This window comes from Pongo pygmaeus, chromosome 3, assembly GCF_028885625.2.
Source record: "Pongo pygmaeus isolate AG05252 chromosome 3, NHGRI_mPonPyg2-v2.0_pri, whole genome shotgun sequence".
NCBI lineage: Eukaryota > Metazoa > Chordata > Mammalia > Primates > Hominidae > Pongo > Pongo pygmaeus.
In genome coordinates, this window is record NC_072376.2 from 195,303,957 (window position 1) to 195,318,657 (window position 14,701).

The following is a 14,701-nucleotide window of genomic DNA, read 5'->3' on the forward strand; positions in this document are numbered from 1 at the left end:
GAGAGAAAAGAGGAGGGGAGAGAAGAGGAGAGGGGGAGAGGAGAGAGGAAAAAAAGGAGAGGAGAACACAGAAGACTGACTGTGAGGGACGGGAAGGTGGTTCAGGGAGCCAGAGGTAGTCCAGTGTGTATCACTGGAAAAGGCTAAGATAAAACACCACAAGTAACGTGTACAATTTTGAGTTACAGGCTAAGATATTATTAAGATCCATACCCAGCAGGCATTAGGGAGCCACTGAGGCTTGAAGAAAACTCCAATACAGGCAGTGTGATTTTACAGATTTGGGTCAAGTTTATTCTTCAAGTAAAATCCTTCTGTGGCTTCTCATTGCTGTTAGAATAAAGTCTAAAATCCATATCAGGCCCCTTCAAGTCATACATCACCTAGTTTCAGCCAAGCAGATTTTTAACTCATGATGGTGCTCCCAGCCCTCCCACCCCAGGGGTTTAACATATTCTGTTCCCGCTAAAAGACTCTCTCCCCTTCTTCCCTTGGGAAATGCCCCACTTTCTCTCAAATCTCAACATACACATCACTTTCTCAGGAAGAATTTATCCTCTGATATTCTAGGCTAGATTAGTTCCCCTAGTTATACCTTCAAGGCAAACTGTCCTTTCTAACATGGAATTAGAATTATAATTCTATAGGTATTTGGATCATTACTTGTTTAATGCCCATCTGCAAAATTAAACTGTAAATTCCATGAAAGCAGGAACTATGTAAAACAGGCTAATAAACATTATCTCCATGTCTAACACAGAAGAGTAATACATAAATCGGCTCAAGCCTATGAATGATTGAAGATGACTTATTTGATGTAAGGCCCTGAGATGAAAAGATAAGGAAGCTGTTGAGACATCTGGTAAAAGGGTTGTTGGAAGTTTGACACAAATAGAAATGGAGAAGTGTGTTTGAGATGTATTTTAAGAGCAGAAGCAGGCCAGGCATGGTGGCTCACACCTGTAATCTCAGCACTTTGGGAGGCTGAGGGGGGCGGATCACGAGGTCAGGAGATTGAGACCATCCTGGCCAACATGGTGAAACCCCGTCTCTACTAAAATTACAAAAATTAGCTGGGCATGGTGGCGCGTGCTTGCAATCCCAGCTGCTTGGAAGGCTGAGATAGGAGAATCATTTGAACCTGGGAGGCAGAGGTTGCAGTGGCCGGGATCCGCGCCACTGCAATCCAGCCTGGTGACAGCGAGACTCTGTCTGAAAACAAACAAACAAACAAAAAGAGTAGAAGCAGCAGGACTTGGAATTTATTGAACGGATTATGTCTAAGTAACTTGAGAGGCCTGATTAAAAAAAAAATTTAACATGTTCCATTGGTTTTCTGTCTTTCCTGATTTTAAAGAAATCCTTTCTCAGGTCTATTACAGTATCTCCCAATAGCCATTCCTTTTATCCTATGCATTCTTTATAGAACAGTCTAAAAATATTTATTGAGCACCTACTATGTGCCTGGCACTCTTATGGGTGCTTGAACACATCAGCAAACAAAGCAAGCAAAGGTCCCTACATTCGTGGAGCTTACATTTTTGGCAGAAAGATACAGAACCTAAGGAGTAAACTGCAGATATAAGCATATTATAGGGCTCATTCAAAGGCGGTAGGTATACGAAAAAGAAAAGTAGAACAGTGTAAAAGGGATCGATAGAAACAGCCAGTGGCACTACCCCAGTTATCTATAGCACATAACATGTATTAATTTTAAAAGCATCTCTCTTTTTTTTGTTTGTTTTACTTTTAATGAAACCCAGAAAGTCTCCAAGTAGGCATTCAGTGAAATGTAATTGCTCTTTTTCTCCTCTGTTTCTTGGAGATAAAATCCTCAAGGGCAGAGAAGAAGCAAAATATCACAGAAGTAGGAAGAAAGCTCCTGGTTGGAGCTGGGAGGAAAAGTTCTGCACCAGCACCTTACACATCAGTTCAGGAGCTCTCAGCTCCTCTCCCGACTCAGCGCTCAGCATCTCAGCATCTCAGCATAGTTCCTTAGACTTCTTTTTTTTAATTTGAGACAGGGTCTTGCTCTGTGGCCCAGGCTGGAATGCAGTGGCATGATCTCAGTTCACTGCAACCTCCGCCTCCCAGATTCAAGTGATTCTCATGCCTCAACCTCCTGAGAGGCTGGGACTGCAGGTGCCCACCATGACACCTGGCTAATTTTTGTGTTTTTAGTAGAGACAGGGTTTCACCATGTTGGTCAGGCTGGTCTCAAACTCCTGACCTCAAATGATCCACCCACCTTGGCCTCCCAAAGTGCTGGGATTACAGGCATGAGCCACCATGCCCGGCCTGTTCCTCAGACTTCTAACCAACTCCTTAATTTTGTTATTATACTCTGAGAATATTTTCTTAGGCTACTTTTCTATTTCTCATTTTTCAGCAGTTTCTTCTCTCTGAAAGTCTTTCATGGACTTACTAACCTACAGGAAAGCACTGGACAATGCATTTTATCTGTGGGTGAAAGTTATTTCAGATAACTAGTTTGCTACATTTAATTTTTCATTCATGAATTATAATTTTTCGTGGCTTTCTGAATAGTATTAATAAAATTTGCATATTCATTCTAACAGTAAATAACATACTAAAAGATAATAAATATTTAATAGCTTTTCCTTAACTTTTAGAAAACAGTTGGAAGAATTCAACCTGTTAAGACACTGTTTACTTAGAAACTAACTTTCTCAAAACAGAAGGTAAATATATTTTTTAATTGCTCATAACCTAAACAGTAAGAAAAGAATAAATTAACTTCTTCATTATCTTAGTCTACAGGAAGACTATTTTTTAAATGAAAGAACAGTTTGTTAAATAGATTCCAATTATTTATATCAATTAAAGCTTAACTACAACAAGTTTAAAAGTCAAATATTCAATTATTATTTTCATTTATTCCCAATAATGGAGTTATTTTGTTATATTAAATTAAATGTACTGATTATTTTGACTTTGGGCAGACATGACTTTAATTTGTTTATAGGTTTTCAATTAATACATCAGTAATTTCCATAAAATTCTAGATGCTTGACTTCTCCATTACAAAAAAAAAGACGTTTAATACTCCTCATTTCTTCCTATCTCTCTGCTTCATTCATGTACATATTGATATTCCCCTCTGTCCCTGAAGGTATATAAATTGACAATCTCAATTCATTGATCAAAGAAAAAGTATCAGAAATGGACCCTATTCCTCAAAAGGCTTGCAACGTAGTAAGAGTGACAAAAAATAAATAATAAATTCAAAAAATAATTAAATACAAAAAGGCAACTTCAATAGGATGTTCGCTTTGTTTCTTCTGCATATATTGAATTTTCAGATGAGATACTATCCCCACTACCCAAAATAAAACAAAACCTGGGAGCAATGCCATAGGTGCCAAACTACGTCAAAGGTATGAAACAGACATTGAAGACTGATCCAGTGCGAGAGGATAAGAATTCCTTTGGGAAGTTGTTGGGGAGTTGTGGTACCATGATACCAGGCAGGGGAGTGTTTCCTTGTAAACTTAATTCAGTTGAGGAGGACTTAAGGATAGCCACCCAAAATGTTTAGTGTGTGTCTTTGGCATCTCAGGAACCCAGAGACTGATGTCTGACTTTTCCAGCACCAACGTGGTGGCCAACTGGAACAGAAAGAGCTGAGCTGGGAGTGAGCTATACAACCATCATCAGGTTCCTCCCCAGCAGAAGCAAAGCAGGTGTGTGTGGGTGGGTGGGTGTGTGTGTGTGTGTGTGTGTGTGTGTGTGTCTGGTGTATTGGGAAGAAAAAAATTAGAAAAAGATTTGAGGTTTTGGTTTGACCCTGAATTCAACTTTTTAAAGCCAAACCTAGGGGCCATTAACTCTTTACCTGAGAGTAATCTTTGAAAGTATGACATTGCTTGATATTTTTACCCCAAGGCCTGGAACTACAGTTTGTTGAAAGTAGGTTGAAAGGTAGCAGGAGAAGGAAATGATGAGGTTGTTTCCTTCAGGTGCCCTTCCTAGTCCTGTTCATTAGATGAAGTGACACAATCGATCAGCATGAGGGACCACCAAGGTTGTTCACTATGAAATACAGAAAATTATTAAACCAAATAAAAGAGATGAGTGTGCATGGCAGAGAACAACAAAATTTTCATGAAAAAAAAATGAAAAAGGGTTGGAAAAGAGTTGGGGACCAGTTACAGAAAACTTTAGAGTTTGGACATCATAAAATCTGGGGACACACTAAACTGTGGCCCTGTTGCCAAAAAAGTTCAGTGGATCATTCTGCAAAACTAATCAAAACCTGAAAATTGCTTTGGACATAGAGAATAAAAATACACTATGGCTTCAGATGCTCTGCATTTTCTTTAAGAAATTTGTGTTACATGGCTTATCAAAGCCAATTATTAGCCCCCACTATTAAATATACCAAGTAAATCAAGATGTCAACAAACATATTAAACTACCATTTCATTAAGGGCACAATTTGAAAGTTAATTGGATAAGAAGTGAATAAAGACAGGAAAGGAAACAGTGTGAGTGAGGGGTTCAAAAGAAATGATAGACTGGAAACATCATTTGAAGAGCAATACAGCGAGGAAGTAGATCAAAAGATACCTCTTCCCAGGAGTTTCTTGTGTCATTTTAAATAATTTTTAATATATGGAGGTAAGCATGGATCTAGGAACAGAATTTTGAACTTAAAATCAGTGGGTAAAAGCTGCTGTTGTACCTAGTTGTACATCAAACTCCTGAGTATATTAACTGTACATTCATTATGTGAGTATACTAATTTATGCTAATTGTTGGGAAAGACAGTCCCCCCTGGGTCTCTTGGGCTTTTACATGTCTTACTGGGTTTATCAAGAATGCAAAGCGCTCACTGCTCTTTTCTGGGGCTATTTCTCAGGGTCAGGTTCGCAGAGCAACCTAGAGAGATGATGTCAAGTCTCTCTCTGGGACAAAGAGCTTGTTTTCTTACTGCTTGCTTTAAAACCAATGGATTCCCCAAATTCAGTTTTCCCTAGCTACAGGCAAACCCACTGTGCATATAGCATCCATCTGGCCCCTCCACATCACTCCCATGAGATCTGAAGAAGGGACAAAGGAAACAAACACAAAGATGATGATGCTCATGCTGCTGATGGATCTTTGAGTGTCGAAGTCCTTTGTTTCTGACCCAGGAGTCTTGTGTTTTGTGCCAGTATCCATGAAGCATTAATTAGCTAGTTTATGAGCTTATATGCAGGGTGAAATCTCAGACCAGAGAATCATCATTGATATGTGTAGTCTTTACCACGCACATGACTTCCCCTGGTTGGGTATATCACTCAAGAATATTCAAAATACTGTATTTGGAATATTATGTTATGCTACTAGTCTAATCATTCCTTACTTGTTGGAGAACTGTTCATTTTTAATGCCTCAAAGCAAATTAATAACATGTATATACTTGAATAATTCAGAATCCTTTTCTTACTTTTTTTACATATTCATCTTTTAAATAAGCTTGATCAACAATTTCTCATCATTTGAACCTCCCAACTCTTCCCCTTTTCACCAATTTGTATTGGCTCTCTTTCTCCTCCAGAGACCTGTTTGAACACACAAAACATACAACTTGAATTAAAAATAGAGAGATGGTCTGTTGGGGTTCTCTTCTCTACTCATACTGTGACATTGATTGCAACTTGAACATGTCAAGGAGTTACCTCAACCTTGTAACAATATATAAAATAATAAACAGATGTGGAAACATAAAAATATTGCTATAATCTTATAAACGGCAGGTTGAAGTAAGATAATTATGAGGATGAATAGCCTTATTAGTGTCAAATACAATAGTATTTTCGGTAAGTGTGTGACAGAGCGTCTTCTATTCCTTTGCAACCAATAGTGAAGACTGGTGGAAATATGAACTTTTTCTCAGATTCATAAAGGCATAAGAAGAGATAGTGACATAATTATAATTATATTAAGAAGCATGGTTGATTGGTTGTCAGCACACTTACATTTAACAGTCTTGGGTGTTTTTACATGATAATGGCATAATGACAGTAATGAACTTAGAAGTTATTCTTAGCAAAGTATCACAGCAGAGTGCAATCGATTTCTGCAGAAGCTATAAATGCAATCTCCAACCTTATAGGTTACTGTAAATGCAAAGCACAAATTCTCATTCATAACTACTTAATTAAAGAACATTATTGGTTTACCTGTAATTGCTTTAATTTATCACAGTGTTACAATTTATAAGTAATGTGTGTTATTCTTCAGTAGTTTTATTGTAATTACATGTAATTTACAATTCACATTACCGGATTTCTAATTAGCCTCTAAATATTCTTGGTTATAAAAATGAAAATACTATTTTAAGGAGAATAGGATAATTAACAATGTATTAAATCTATTGGCTGTCAAGCATTTAACAAACAATAAAGTCAACTAATTCAGGCGAATTTAGGTGATGGGTTATAAAATTTTACAAAGTTATGGAGTGCAACTTAGTCATTCCTTGAGATGCCGCCATTAATAACGCTGTTTCAAATTAATCTTGGTATAACTCGGGTCCACATTATATTTGGCAAAGCAACACATCCAGCATCTCCTTTTATGTTTGGGTGGATGGCACTGGAGAGGGGCCGGTGTAGACATCCATCAGAATATTCCTAAACAAGCTTTCCTAATGTTACAGTTTCCAAGTAACTTGACTTAGAAGGTGGAATAGTGAAAATTTCAATCTATTGAATCTAGAGATTGGGAAAGATAATATGGTTAGCTTAGTAAAATCACTATTTTGAATTTTCTTCAAAGTTTGTAAACAGCCTTGTTTTGGCATGATGTAGCAATAGGCCAAAGTCACATGACCTCACCCTTTCACTTGAAGATAACTAATGAAAGACACATGGTGAGCCATAAATGTTCTATAGAATATGCAGCCACCTATACAGTGTGTTTTGAAAGGTCTTTAAAATTCAGTATCTTTTAAATAAACCTGAGATTTCTATTATTAGAAACAATCTTCGCAGTTAGGCATTGATCCAGAAAGCTTCCATAAATGCAACTATAGTATGTACAGTGAATGAAATATGAATAGTCTTTATCACTGAATTCACAAGAATTCATTTTTAGATGAGATGATATCAGGCAAGAGGTAGAAGGGACAGAGAAAATACTGTCAGAAAATAAAGAAGAGAAGAAAGTTCTGTTGAGGAAGGAAACCTAGCTAAAGTAACATAAGACTATGTATGGTGGGGTGGGTATATGTCCAGCAACCAAAGAACCTTGTGACATTTCTGTATACCAGGACAGAATAGATCATTGAAGGAAGTTGACACTGGCATCCTTGCTTGGTAAGTTTGTCTAAGACCAACCATAAAATCTCCCTGCTAAGGTTTTTTGCATTTTGGGGTTTTGTTGTTGTTGTTGTTTTAAATCCTGGTGCTTGAAGCTGTCGCACTTCCCTACCTGTAATGAAAATGGAGCTTTCTATAATTCAGAATAAAAATAATTGATTATAACTTTTTAAATGGCATCAAAAGATATGGCCCTTGTGTGGCTGGCAAAATGGCCGAATAGGAAGAGCTCCGGTCTGCAGCTCCCAGCAAGAGCAATACAGAAGGAAGTGATTTCTGCATTTCCAACTGAGGTACCCAGCTCATCTCATTGGGACTGGTTAGACAGTGGGTGCAGCCCACAGAGGGCAAGCAGAAGCAGGGTGGGGCATCGCCTCACCCAGGAAGTGCAAGGGGTCTGGGAACTCCCTCCCCTAGCCAAGGGAAGCCACGAGGGACCGTGCTGTGAGGAACGGTGCACTCCAGCCCAGAAACTACACTTTTCCCATGGTCTTCACAACCCACAGACCAGGAGATTCCCTTGGGTGCCTATGCCACCAGGTCCTGGGTTTCAAGCACAAAACCAGGCAGCTGTTTGGGCAGACACCAAGCTAGCTGCAGGAGTTTTTTTCACACCCCAGTGGCACCTGGAATGCAAGCGAGACGGAACCGTTCACTTCCCCAGAAAAGGGGCTGAATCCAGGGAGCCAAGTGGTCTACCATCCATGAAACCCAGCGGATCCCACCCCCACGGAACCCAGCAAGCCAAGATCCACTGGCTTGAAATTCTCAATGCCAGCACAGCAGTCTGAAATCAACCCGGGAAGCTCGAGCTTGGTAGGGGGAGGGGCGTTTGCCATTACTGGGGCCTGAGTAGGTGTTTTTCCCCTCACAGTGTAAATAAAGCCACCAGGGAGTTCCAACTGGACGGAGCCCACCACAGCTCAGCAAAGCCACTGTGGCCAGACTGCCTCTCTAGATTCCTCCTCTCTGGGCAGAGCATCTCTGCAAGAAAGGCAGCAGCCCCAGTCAGGGGCTTATAGATAAAACCCCCATCTCCCTGGGACAGAGCATCTGGGGGAAGGGGCAGCTGTGGCCGCAGCTTCAGCAGACTTAAACATTCCTGCCTGCCTGCTCTGAAGAGAGCAGCAGCTCTCTCAGCACAGTGCTCAAGCTCTGCTAAGGGACAGACTGCCTCCTCAAGTTGGTCCCTGACCCCCATGCCTCATAACTGGGAGACATCTCCCAGGACGGGTCGACAGACACCTCATACAGGAGAGTTCCAGCTGGCATCTGGCAGGTGTCCCTCTGAGATGAAGCTTCCAGAGGAAGAAACAGACAGAAATCTTTGCTGTTCTGCAGCCTCGTCTGGTGATACCCAGGCAAACAAGATCTGGAGTGGACCTCCAGCAAACTCCAGCAGACCTGCAGCAGAGAGGCCTGATTGTTACAAGGAAAACTAACAAACAGAAAGGAATAGAATCAACATCAAAAAAAGGACGTCCACACAAAAACCCCTTCTGAAGGTCACCAACATCAAAGACCAAAAGTAGATAAATCATCAAAGATGAGGAAAAACCAGTATAAAAAGGCTGAAAATTCAAAAAACCAGAACGCCTCTTCTCCTCCAAAGGATCACAACTCCTCGCCAGCGAGGGAACAAAACTGGATGGAGGATGAGTTTGATGAATTAACAGAAGTAGGCTTCAGAAGGTGGGTAATAACAAACTCCCCTGAGCTAAAGGAGCATGTTCTAACCCAATGCAAGGAAGCTAAGAACGTTGAAAGAAGATTAGATGAAGTGCTAACTAGAATAACCAGTTTAGAGAAGAACATAAGTGACCTGGTGGAGCTGAAAAACACAGCACGAGAACTTCGTGAAGCATACACAAGTATCAATAGCCGAATCGATCAAGCAGAAGAAAGGATATCGGAAATTGAAGATCAACTTGATGAAATAAAGCATGAAGACAAGATTAGAGAAAAAAGAATGAAAAGGAATGAACAATGCCACCAAGAAATATGGGACTATGTGAAAAGACCAAACCTATGTTTGATTGGTGTGCCTGAAAGTGACAGGGAGAATGGAACCAACTTGGAAAACACTCTTCGGGATATTATCCAGGAGAACTTCCCCAGCCTAGCAAGACAGGCCAATATTCAAACTCAGGAAATAAAGAGAACACCACAAAGATACTCCTCAAGAAGAGCAATCCCAAGACACATAGTTTTCAGATACACAATGTTGAAATGAAGGAAAAAAATGTTAAGGGCAGCCAGAGAGAAAGGTCGGGTTACCCACAAAGGGAAGCCCATCAGACTAACAGTGGATCTCTCTGCAGAAACCCTACAAGCCAAAAGAGAGTGGGGGCCAATATTCAACATTCTTAAAGAAAAGAATTTCAACCCACAGTTTCATATCCAGTGAAACTAAGCTTCATAAGAGAAGGAGAAATAAAATCCTTTACAGACAAGCAAATGCTGAGAGATTTTGTCACCACTAGGCCTACCTTACAAGAGCTCCTGAAGGAAGCACTAAATATGGAAGGGAAAAACCAGTACCAGCCACTGTAAAAACATTCCAAATTGTAAAGACCATCGACACTATGAAGAAACTGCATCAACCAACTGGCAAAATAACCAGCTAGCATCATAATGACAGGATCAAATTCACACATAACAATAGTAACCTTAAATGTAAATGGGCTAAATGCCCCAATTAAAAGACACAGACTGGCAAATTGAATAGACTCAAGACCCGTCAGTGTGCTGTATTCAGGAGACCCATCTCACATGCAAAGACACACATAAGCTCAAAATAAAGGGATGAAGGAATATATACCAAGCAAATGGAAAGCCAAAAAAAAAAAGGAGAAGTTGCAATCCTAGTCTCTGATAAAACAGACTTTAAACCAGCAAAGATCAGAAAAGACATAGAATGGCATTATATAATGGTAAAGGAATCAATGTAACAAGAAGAGCTAGCTATCCTAAATATATATGCCCCCAATACAGGAGCACCCAGATTCATAAAGAAAGTTCTTAAAGAACTACAAAGAGACTTAGACTCCCACACAATAATGGTGGGACGCTTTAACACCCCACTGTCAATATTAGACAGATCAATGAGACAAAATTAACAAGGATATTCAGGACTTGAACTCAGCTCTGACCAAGCGGACCTAATAAACAGCTACAGAACTCTCCACCTCAAATCAACAGAATATACATTCTTCTCAGCACCACATTGCACTTATTCTAAAATTAACCACATAATTGGAGGTAAAACACTCCTCAGCAAATGCATAAGAATGGAAATCTTAACAGTCTCTCAGACCACAGTGCAATCAAATTAGAACTTAGGATTAAGAAACTCATTCAAAACTGCACAACGACATGGAAACTGGACAACCTGCTCCAGAGTGACTACCAGGTAAATAACAAAATTAAGGCAGAAATAAGTTATTTGAAGCCAGTGAGAACAAAGACACAATGTACTAGAATCTCTGGAACAGAGCTAAAGCAGTGTTTAGAGGGAAATTTATAGCACTAAATGCCCACAGGAGAAAGCTGGAAAGATCTAAAATCGACACCCTAACATCACAACTAAAACAACTAGAGAAGCAAGAGCAAACAAAATCAAAAGCTAGCAGAAAACAAGAAATAAGTAAGATCAGAGCAGAACTGAAGGAGATAAAAACACAAAAAACCATTCAAAAAACCAATGAATCCAGGAGCTGGTGTTTTGAAAATATTAACAAAATAGATAGACCACTAGCCAGACTAATAAAGGAGAAAAGAGAGAAGAATCAAATAGACACAATAAAAAATGATAAAGGGGATATCACCACTGATCCCACAGAAATACAAACTACCGTCAGAGAATACTACAAACACCTCTAGGCAAATAAACTAGAAAATCTAGAAGAAATGGATAATTTCCTGGACACATACACCCTACCAAGACTAAACCAGGAAGAAATCTAATCCCTGAATAGACCAATAACAGGTTTTGAAATTGAGGCAGTAATTAGTAGTCTACCAACCACAAAAAGCCCAGGACCAGACGGATTCACAGCCGAATTCTACCAGAGGTACAAAGAGGAGCTGGTACCATTCCTTCTGAAACTATTTCAAACAACAGAAAAACAGGGACTCCTCCCTAACTCATTTTAGAGGCCAGCATCATCCTGATACCAAAACCTGGCAGACACACAACAAAAAAAGAAAACTTCAGGCCAACATCCCTGATGAACATGGATGCAAAATCTTCAATGAAATACTGGCAAACCAAATCCAGCAGCATATCAAAAAGCTTATCCACCACGATCAAGTCAGCTTCATGCCTGGGATGCAAGGCTGGTTCAGCATACACAAATCAATAAATGTAATCCATTACATAAACAGAACCAATGACAAAAACCACATGATTATCTCAATAGATGCAGAAAAGGCCTTTGACAAAATTCAATACCTCTTCATGCTAAAAACTCTTAATAAACTAGCTATTGATGGAACATATCTCAAAATAATAAGAGCTGTTTATGACAAACCCACAGCCAATATCATACTGAGTGTGCAAAAGCTGGAAGCATTCCCTTTGAAAACCAGCACAAGACAAGAATGCCCTCTCTCACCACTACTATTCAACATAGTATTGGAAGTTCTGGCCAGGGCAATCAGGCAAGAGAAAGAAATAAAGGGTATTCAATAGGAAGAGAGAAAGTCAAATTCTCTCTGTTTGCAGATGACATAATTGTATATTTAGAAAACCCCATCATCTCAGCCCAAAATATCCTAAAGCTGATAAGCAACTTCAGCAAAGTCTCAAGATACAGAATCAATATGCAAAAATCACAAGCATTCCTATACACCAATAACAGACAAACAGAGCCAAATAATGAGTGAACTCCCATTCACAATTGCTACAAAGAGAATAAAATACCTAGGAATACAACTTACAAGGGATGTGAAGCACCTCTTCAAGGAGAACTACAAACCACTACTCAAGGAAATCAGAGAAGACACAAACAAATGGAAAAACATTCCATGCTCATGGATAGGAAGAATCAATATCATGAAAATGGCCATACTGCCCAAAGTGATTTATAGATTCAATGCTATTCTCATCAAGCTACCATTGACTTTCTTCACAGAATTAGGAAAAACTACTTTAAATTTCATATGGAACCAAAGAAAGAGTCTGTAAGGCCAAGACAATCCTAAGCAAAAAGAACAAAGCTGGAGGCAACATGCTACCTGACTTCAAACTATACTACAAGACTACAGTAACCAAAACAGCATGGTACCGGTACCAAAACAGATATATAGATCAATGGAACAGAACAGAGACCTCAGAAATAACACAACACATCTACAACCATCTGATCTTTGACAAATCTGACAGAAACAAGCAATGGGCAAAGGATTCCCCATTTAATAAATGGTATTGGGAAAACTGGCTAGCCATATGAAGAAAACTGAAACTGGACCCCTTCCTTACATCTTATACAAAAATTAACTCAAGATGGTTTAAAGACTTAAACATAAAACCTAAAACCATAAAAACCCTAGAAGGAAAACCTAGGCAATACCATTCAGGACATAGGCATGGCAAAGACTTCACGACTAAAACACAAAAAAAAATGGCAACAAAAGCCAAAATTGACAAATGGGATCTAATTAAACTCAAGAGCTTCTGCACAGCAAAAGAAACTATCATCAGAGTGAACAGGCAGCCTACAGAATGGGAGAAAATTTTTGCAATCTATCCATCTGACAAAGGGCTAATATCCAGAATCTACAAGAAACTTAAACAATTTTACAAGAAAAAAACAACCCCATCAAAAAGTGGGCAAATAATATGAACAACACTTCTCAAAAGAGGACATTTATGTGGCCAACAAACATACGAAAAAAAGCTCATCATCACTGGTCATTAGAGAAATGCAAATCAAAACCACAATAAGATACCATCTCACACCGGTTAGAATGGCGATCATTAAAAATTCAGGAAACAACAGATGCTAGAGAGGATGTGGAAAAATAGGAACACTTTTACACTGTTGGTGGGAGTGTAAATTAGTTCGACCATTGTGGAAGACAGTGTGACGATTCCTCAAGGACCTAGAACCAGAAATACCATTTGACCCAGCAATCCCATTACTGGGTATATACCCAAAGGACTATAAATCATTCTACTATGAAGACACATGCACACGTATGTTTACTGCAGCACTGTTCACAATAGCAAAGACTTGGAACCAACCCAAATGTCCATCAATGATAGACTGGATAAAGAAAATGTGGCACATATACACCATGGAATACTGTGCAGCCATAAAAAAGAATGAGATCATGTCTTTTCCAGGGACATGGATGAAGCTGGAAACTATCATTCTCAAGAAACTAACACAGGAACAGAAAACAAACCACAGCATGTTTTCACTCATAAGTGGGAGCTGGACAATGAAAACACATGGACATAGGGAGGGAGGGGAACATAACACACTGGGGCCTGCCAGGGGGTTGGGGGCAAGGGGAGGGATAGCATTAGGAGAAATAGCTAATGTAGATGGTGGGTTGATGGGTGCAGCGAACCACCATGGCACCTGCATACCTATATAACAAACCTGCACGTTCTGCACATGTATCCCAGAACTTACAGTATAATAAAAAATAAAATAAGAAAATGTGTGACTGCATGAAAGTTTCTGAAGCCCAATCAAACCCAAGGTTAGAAGTTCTTGAATTGAGCTTTAGAAAGAGTAATAAATATATTTTCTTGCCGTTATCAATCAGAAAAAAAGATGTGATCCTAAAATCATAAATTTTATTTACAGTTCAAGGCATATCACCGTAACTGCAAATCATCTACTAAATTCATCTGCCTTGAAATTTGGTTGTCATGAATAAACTAGGTCCCATTTTAAAACAGTACACCAATTATACTCACAACCACGAACTGTTAATAGCACAAATCTATTCTATGAACTTTTGTCGTCTGATATTGAAATACCCACACCCCCATCCAGCACCGAATTATATTCAGAGACATAACCAAAGAGGCTTCCAAAGACTGTAGCCATTTCAAGCAAATCAAGGGTTAATAGGTCTATCTAGTGTCTTCCATTAGTGGGTGTCACTGTGATGAAATTAACAAAGCCCTATTCTGAAGACTTTCGGGACCAGCTTGGAAGCATTTTGTGATAATGGTGCTCATTGTAACCAGATTTGACCTGTGGTTTAGTATCAGCAACTAAAAATGCAGGCATTTAACTACACTGAATTTAATTCTAGCCCCAACCAAGCTTTTTAGTCAGCCTACAATATCACAAGAAATACTGTAGAATTGAATAGTTAGCTGCATTCAATCAGACTCAATATATTTTTTG

General features: G+C 39.2%; 1 pseudogene; it reads right to left on the bottom strand.

Moving 5' to 3' along the window:
* LOC129034635 (cyclin-H-like) overlaps nucleotides 1-14,701 on the bottom strand; it is a 73,245-nt pseudogene that overhangs the window by 9,909 nt on the left and 48,635 nt on the right.